An 8,558-nucleotide genomic window follows, 5' to 3' on the forward strand; every position below is an offset into this window, starting at 1 on the left:
GCGGTGAATATTTTAGCAGCCGATTGCCACGTCATTAGTCTTGGACTGACTTGTTTGGTGTGCGCAACAGGGAATATTTCGCTTTCAGAGAACAAGAAAAATAGGTTTATTTGCATTACATTTATTAATTTGTGCAGTTATTCAGTGTCTGGTAAGTTAATGTTCAAGAAAAAAATATTAATTTTTATTAAAATGTTCTATTATTTTATGTTAATGGTTACTCATTTATTTCAGCCCTTTGTATTCAGGATGTCTCTATCGAAATAAACCTACATTTCTATGAAAATTGAAGCTTTTGTTTTTTTGTGGCCCACATAAACTTAAACCTTGTTTATTTGGCCTGTGTTAGCCTTTGAGTTTGACATGCTTGGTCTAGAGGAGTGAAGTTCAGCAACTCATTTCGCAAGAGAGGAACTGAACTCAGAGAGGGTAAGCCACTTTCTTCACCCTCCTCTCAGTGAGAGCTCAGTTCTATTGAAGCTGATTTTGAGCATTGCATTTAGTCATAATGTCTGGGCCATGGGCCTTATTGTCATGAGGCTCCCATTTGACTGATTGACAAAGCAGAAAAACAGAGACGCGGTGGGCTGTGATGAGAAAATTCTGGCAGGAAATGAGGTAGCCATTACCACCCACGGCTCTCCTCTTTCTCTCTGCAAGGCTCCTTTATGAACTCTTGCAATGCCTCCAGCGGGGCTTCATCTAAATTGTGTTCATTTGCATGAGCTCTCATAATGAAGAAGCGTATTCTCAACTGGACTGGAACAAATCCTGTGGCTACGTGGTGCCTTCTGTGCTGTGTCCATCCCCTAGTGACCTGAAGTCATCTTCAGCATTGAGTCAGAGCTGGAGCAGAAAAAGGAGGTGATTGGCAGGAGCAGGCCATGGATTAAATGAAATAACATAATATGTGCCTGACACACCATATGCATTCATATCTGTTCGCACCTAGTGTCACTGCAATATTATAAAGCACAATACAGCCTTTCTTCTGGCTCAAAGGTGTTGTGAGGCCTTCTAACTATTAACCAACCTAACAAGTTAAATCTATAAGTTTGTACTTATGCTTTAAAATCTGAATGTTGCATGTTAATTCCAGACAGACCACTCATAGGAGTGTAACAAGAAGTTGTCTGGAATGGACATTAGTTGCGTCTAAAATGAAAAGGCCCTTTGGATATGCATCCCAACACATGGCAATGACAAGTCAAACATCAGTAAGATGTGCTTCTCACCCTCAGATGGGGGACAATTAGGTGTTAGATCCGGATCTGTGTTGTTTCCAACACACCTGGCCTGGGCTTTGCTGTGAGGAAAAGGTTTGTTCATCCTTGAGAGGAGAGCATGAGGGAGAGAAGCCACTTCTGCAGATGTCCCTGGGTTTGAAGATGGCCTCTGATATTCAGTGCTCAGCTGAGAACAAAGCTTTCTAGAAAGTGTGCCGCTGATGTTCTCTCCACAACTGGCAGCTTTATCAGCTGGAGTAAACGAATGAGCCTGACTCCCTGCCCATAGCTGGGACAGGAGGGTTTCACCGTTAGTTCTCACAGGGGCCTGACCTGGCAAATTCTTGTCCATGTGGGGATGATAGTTCTGACAGCTGCATAAAAATGCTGCTGAAATTTGAGAGGCAAAAGAGTCAATGACAGAGGAGGCCAGACCTTCCCCAGGTGATGGGTATGGATGATTCAGTACACACTCGGGGACCCCTTGCTCAGTGAGTTCACATTGGTCCTCACAGTTCCAAAGACTCTCACACTCCAGATTAAGGCTTTCATCGTTGTGACCCCTTCTAGCAGAATGAGCCTGCTTGAATAGCTCTAGTGAAGAGAGGCCAGCCTCAGAAAATCACACTCTAAGCTCTGTTTGTATATATATATTTCAATAAACCCCCTTACCCAGATACAAAAGAAGTAAAGGGGTGTTTTTTCCCCTATTAAAAAAAAGAAAATAAAACACCTTAATTCTTCCAAGAGATCCTATTTTCCTTGTATAATACAGATAAAATCTAATAATGCATAAGCACTCATAACCTCTGACACTCCAACTGACCCTCCTCTTGCCCATAAGGAAAATTCTAGAAATTCTAGCATTCCTGATTTGGCATTTTTCTCTTTGATCATGTTCTCCTCCCTATTGTTTTTCTCCCCTCTCTCCCCACCTCCCCAACAGTCATTTTTATTTTGAAGATTTAGTTTATTAGAGAACAGGAGAAGCATTAGCTAGAGAATTTGTACTGGAAATGAAAAAAAACACACACAAACCAATAAATCTAAAAATGCATTAGAGTGCTACAAGAGTTCAGTAGCGTAGGTTTCAGAGGGTTTAAGTTGGGAGTTGGGAATGGGAGAGAAAATGTTTCCTGGAGCAACTTCCATCTACATGGAAGATATTGAGAGCTGAAGAGCTGAAGAGAGAGGATGACTAAGATGTTTGACTATAGGTTAAGAAGGTGGCCTTTTGAGAGATGGAATTTGAATAGTTTTTAATGACTCCGTAGTTGTCTGACTGTTTTCCTTTGAATTGGGAGGCACCGTTTAAAGTTTGGGCCATGAGATAAGCCAATTACACTCATAGTTTCAAAAAAGAAAAACATAGTGAAATGCTCTTTGCACCGAATGCAGCAAACCTGCCTTAAGAAGCACTTCTTTCCATTAACCATCAGAAATGTGGCCAGTGCCAGTGTGTGCTGGCCGCACCGTATCCCCCAAAGCTTCTCTCCTTTGGAAGCTGGGTAAATTGCATACTTCAGTGGTTACTCTCACCGCTGCCACAGCACCATGCTTACTTGCTGCTCACAGTACTTTGCTGAGTGTGCAGGGGTGCAGTCCCTGCCAAGATCCAACTCCGTGTCATTGCCATTCTTGTCCCTCCTCACCCAACCCAATTCCTGATGATGCTCCAAAGATAACAGGAACTATGGTCTTTACTCAACTCAAACCACTTCTACCAGTGTTCCCAACTACTGTGAGAACCACCTGGTGTGGAGGCAACAGGAGAAAACCCATTCTTTATAATCCCTACTATCTTCTAAGGAAGGCTCTCAGTTAAGCTGATTCCCTTGATGAGTTTCTATCTGCAAGTTTCAGAGCAGCATCTATAAGAGAGAAGAAATGCTCTGCACAATAGGAAGGGAGGAATTTGAGGTTCACAGGGTGTGTACAGAGAAAAGAAGGAAAGAGGAAAAATAGAGCATGTGAACTATCCATTCTAACTCCAAATCTTGAGCAAAAACTACTAAACTCAAAACATGGTGCTGCTTCTGAGTCCAAGTTGATGCCCAACAGAGACAGGACACAGACTCAGGATCTATTAGTGGAGAGTACCAAGAGAATAAACAACTCTCGGGACTTCACAAAAGTCACAGAGAGGGCTGTGGCACTGAGGGTTTTGAATGAAGTTTGCCTGGATCTCTTGGACAGCTGATATTGGGTGTTCATTTAAAAGGTTTTCAGTATAGAGTTGGGGAGAAAACTTTAGAATGCAAGTGCTTCTGACACAGACAATTCATTGGCATAAATATATAGTCAGGTATAAAGAACTGAGGTCTGATTAAAAGGACTTATTCAAAAGTATATGTAAGAATCTGAAGTAGAAGAAGGGTGAAAGAGAAGAGATACTAATGGGGGAAGGGGTGGAGAGAAGGCAGGTATGTCTGCACCTGGGCTAATAAAACTTTGCAACACATATGGGAGAAAGGGGTACACATCAGATGACTGACAGGTATTACTTTTTCTGCATTGTTTTATACATTATGAATGTAATAAAAAATTTAAAGCTTCTCAAATTTGGTTCTTAAATCCCAGTGACATAAAATAACATCCATTCTCCGACATATTCTTTTGAATGTCTTAAAAAAATCAGATGTGAGAATTTAAGATATTACAGTATATACATTCTGAAGTTAATACTCTGTCTTTTTTTTTCATTTTTAACATTTCCCCTCAAAAAGAACATATTCTTATTATAAAAATGTTTTTATGTGCACTTTAGTTTCACTAAGTCACTCCCAAGAAATGACTTCATGGTTAGATTACATGACATTGGACACATGTTTCTCCACCATTGCCCCACTCTCTAGGATAAAAAAACTACAAATGCCAATTAGTATGATTAAATTGAGACAATTCCAATTGCATTAGGGAAATTTGAAGCCTCTTTGAATTTTTTTTTTAAATGTACAATTCAGTGGTTTTTATTATATTGAGTTGTACAATCTAACAATTACCACTATCTAATTTTAGGATCTTTCCTTTTTCTTTCTTTCTTTTTAAAAAGACATGCTTGCCCTAGCCAGTTTGGCTCACTGGATAGAGCGTCGGCCTGCAGACTGAAGGGTCCCAGGTTCGATTCCGGTCAAGGGCATGTACCTGGGTTGTGGGCACATCCCCAGTAGGAGATGTGCAGGAGGTGGCTGATTGATGTTTCTCTCTCATCGATGTTTCTAACTCTCTATCCCTCTCCCTTTCTCTCTGTAAAAAATCAATAAAATATATTTTTTAAAAAAAGACATGCTCAGCCCTAGCTGGTTTGGCTCAGTGGATAGAGCCTGGACCTGTGGAAAGGTCTAAGGTAGCATTTCTCAACCTGTGGGTCGCGACCCCTTTTGGGGGGGGGGGTCAAACGACCCTTTCACAGGGGTCGCCTAAGACCACCGGAAAACACATATATAATTACATTTTGTTTTTGTGATTAATCACTATGCTTTAATTATGTTCAATTTGTAACAATGAAATTGGGGGTCACCACAACATGAGAAACTGTATTAAAGGGTCGCAGCATTAGGAAGGTTGAGACCACTGGTCTAAGGTTTATTTCTACCTCAATTGCTGGCTCCTACCCAGCCTGGCCCTGGTCCGGGCTTGGGCAGGAGGCAAACAACTGATGTGTTTCTCTCACATCGATTATTTCTGTCTTTCCCTCTCTCCCCCACTCTCTCTAAACATCAATGGGAAAATATCCTCAGGTGAGGATTAAAAAAACAAACAAAGGTGGATAACCTGGTCAGAAGGTCAAATCTTCAAAGTGCATGCAAGCTGCTCCCAGGGGTTGTGGACTGAATGTTCAGAGAGCATCTCCAGGAAGGCCTGCGGGGATGGTGCCTCCACATTCTGGAAGGTGTTCTGGACTCTGCCGAACAGGAAGAAGTGTTTCATCTCCAGCCAGATGAACCCCAAGTGGTTCTCATTGAACAGGATGAAGACTCCAGGGAAGTGCCTGGGGTAGGCTGAGCCATCTAAGGTAACAGTAACAGTATCAACGGCATAGAAACACATCCTGCAGGTTCGGGGGTAGTTCTGGTCTCTTGAGCGCACGCCCACAGGCAGAACAAACGCAACAGGCTGCTCCTCCCAAGCTGCAGCCCCGGACTCCCCACGCTGGGCTGGGCAGGGCTCTGCCAGCCATGGCCCTCGCTTTCCTCAGTCCCGTTTTCTTGCTGCTGCTGCTGCTCCCGGATCACCTGCTCGTCAATCTCCTGGACCACGCGGGAGAGCTTGTGGAAGTTGCGGAAGATCTCGCCATCTCACAGCTGGATGCGGTGCATGAGGTGGATCTCTAACGCTAACGTCTTGGCTATTCCCATGACCTTCGTGACCCTGGCATACTTCCCATGGAAGCTGAGCATGGGAATCGTTAGGCCGAAGGCATCGTATTTGCTTTGGAAGAGGCCTGGCCTGATGAGGTCGTCCGGGTGGCTCGGTGGGAGGTAGAGACGGCGGTAGGCCAGGCAGTCATACCGCTGTCTGTCCTCCAGCACCAGCCCCCCTTCTTCCCTAAGCCGCGTTGGTGAATCCGTTCGGTGGTCTGTCTTGATGCACTGGATGCTGAACCTGTCCTTCTGAATCTGCATGTGGCAGTTGTGGGGCCTGCTATGGAGGCCTTCCATGCACTCCAGCGTGGCTGACTTCCTCTCCGACAGGCGAATTCTGAACGAGGGCTTGAAAGGTATTGGGCCATCCACATGGGTGTGAAGGGAAGGCCCGTACGTCCAACCAGTAATGCATAAGCCATCCAACACTACATTCAGCAGTCTTCCATAGTCATTATCTAGCTGTCACAATCCCAAAATGTGTCTGTATGGGTGGAGCAGCTTCGCATAGAATTCTCGATAAGACATACCGATCATCTCCAGGTTCTGCAAGTTTTCACGAAAGCCAAACTCCTCGAGGCAGCGCCGTCTCCAGATGCTGTCGATATGCAGGATGTGGTGGAATTTGGTGCAGGCCTGGGCCAGGCTGGGCAGGTCGGTGCCGGGGAGCGAGACAAAAATCTTCACCAGCATCTTCACCGGCAGGTCCTGCAGCGAGCAGTGGTGGGGGGGGCCGGCATGGGGCTCGCGATTCCTCCACTCCCCTCACAGCACCTCACCACCATGTCCGCCTCGACGTGCTTTTCTGCCGGGGCCGGCTTGCTGTGGGCCACTGCCTTCTCAGCTGGGCGCTGGCGCTTCTGACGACACCGACATCCCCGCGAAGAGCCCACTCCGCAGAGGCAAGCGAACTCCTCCATGCCTCCACGAGTAACAGCCACCACAGAGTGGACCTCTGCTCCTCAGCCAAGCTTTAAGCGGGCTCTTCTCGCCCTAGAGTCCAGCCACGCCCCCCAGGGCCTAGCCACGCCCCTTCAGAGAGGAGCCAATTGTAGGACTTTAAACCCATACCTATTAACAGTAGCCTCCCTTTCCCAGTGCCCCCTCCCTATCCTCCAGCTCTAACCCCAGGCAGTCACTAATCTGCTTTCTGTAGGGATATGCCTCCAGGGATATGCGTATGGGGAGAGGGGACATTTCACAGAAATGCAGTCATAATATCTGGTCTTTGTGACTGGCTTTTTTCACTTAGCATAGCATTTTAAAGTTTTATGTATCCTATATTCTAGTGTATGGGTATACCACATTTTGTTTACCCATTCATCAGTTGAGTATTTGGTTTGTTTCCGGTTTGAGGCTCTTATGAATAACGCCGCTATGAACATTGTGTACAAGTTTTTTTGTGTGAACATGTTTCCATTTCTTTTGGGTATGTACCTAGAAGTGGAACTTCTGGGCCATCTGGTGTCTCTCCTTTTCCAACATGGCCCCGCTATTTTACATTTTCATCAGCAATGTGCGAGGGGTCCAATTTTTAAACATTCTCATGAATGTTATTTATTTATTTATTTATTTATTTATTTATTTATTTTTATCTTTAATTTCTTTATTGGTTAAGGTATTACAAATGTGTCCTCACCCCCTACATTAACCCTCAACTCCCCCACTCCCCCCATGTTCTCATCCCCCTGTTGTCCATGTACATTGGTTTGGCTTATATGCATGCATACAAGTCCTTTGGTTGATCTCTTTCCCTTACCCCCACCCTCCTTTACTTTCCCTCTGGGGATTGATAGTCTGATTGCTCTTTCTCTGTCTTTGGATCTGTCCCTGTTCATCAGTCTATGTTGTTCTCTATATTCCACAAATGAGTGCGATCATGTGGTATTTATCTTTCTCTGGCTGGCTAATTTCACTTAGCATAATGCTCTCTAGTTCCAACCATGCTGTTGCAAATGGCAAGAGTTCCTTCTTTTTTACCGCAGCATAGTATTCCATTGTGTAGATGTACCACAGTTGGTTTTTTTTTGTAGTTTAAACAGGTGGATTTTTTTTTTTTTCTTAAAGTATTACAAAGAGTATTACACATGTCTCCTTTTCCCCCCCTTGACATTCCCCTGGCCTCCCCCACCCCCCAGTGTCTTGTGTCCATTGGTTATTCTTAAATGCATGCATACAAGTCCTTCTGTTGATCTCCTACACCCCCAACCCTCCCAGGCTTCCCACTGTAGTTTGACAGTCTGCTCAATGCTGCTCTGCCTCTGTATCCATTTTTGTCATCAGTCTATAATGGTCCTTATTATCCATAAATGAGTGAGTTCATGTGGTATTTTTCTCGGCTTCCCAGGGACCGTCCCAACCTCACAGTTTGTGGTTCAGCCCCTGGGTAACAGTGTTTCTGGATTGACCTCGGAGGCTATAAGTCCTCTCTAGCCAGTAGTTTAGGAGAGTTGACTGCCCCAGAGCTGTTTCTTTGATTGTTACTCCCTGCTCTGATTCCCAGGTTCCACAAAAACAACTTTCCCCTGCAGTCTCTGTGAGTGACCCCAATTGGGCGATCCTATGTATTGGGTTTAATAATCACACGCAAAGATTTAAGGGGGAGAGAGAAAGAAAAAAAAAGGGGGGCCTGAGAAGGTGCATGAGCTCTCGCAACCCTCCACCATCCAGCTCTGTGCGCAGTCTCTTCCACACGTCCTCTCTCCCCTGGCACTAAGCAGCCGGCACACTGGCAAAATCCAAGGCTGCCTTTTTGCACCCAGTCCAGCTATGGGCTTATTTTTAGAGTTCCCTTCTGCCAGCAGCCCTGTGAGATCCCTTCTGCACTTGCGGATCACGCTGACCCCAACGGCTGGGGACTTTGTGGGGTGCAGACTACTCCCGCGCGTGTTCCTCTCTCCAACCTGAATTGCAAACCTCACCTTTATCTAGGCGAAATCTGACCTTTCTGTGAGGAGGGGCAGGGCTC

The 8,558-nt window shown here is 45.2% G+C and overlaps 1 pseudogene; it reads right to left on the minus strand.

The window, feature by feature from the left end:
* Window positions 1-5,012: 5,012 nt before the first annotated feature.
* LOC139019223 (F-box only protein 31 pseudogene) lies at window positions 5,013-6,510 on the minus strand (annotated as a pseudogene).
* Between the last annotated feature and the right edge of the window lie 2,048 nt (window positions 6,511-8,558).

Source organism: Myotis yumanensis, unplaced genomic scaffold (assembly GCF_028538775.1).
Source record: "Myotis yumanensis isolate MYYU_CA2020_CCGP unplaced genomic scaffold, mMyoYum1.0.hap1 SCAF_11, whole genome shotgun sequence".
Classification (NCBI taxonomy): Eukaryota; Metazoa; Chordata; class Mammalia; order Chiroptera; family Vespertilionidae; genus Myotis; species Myotis yumanensis.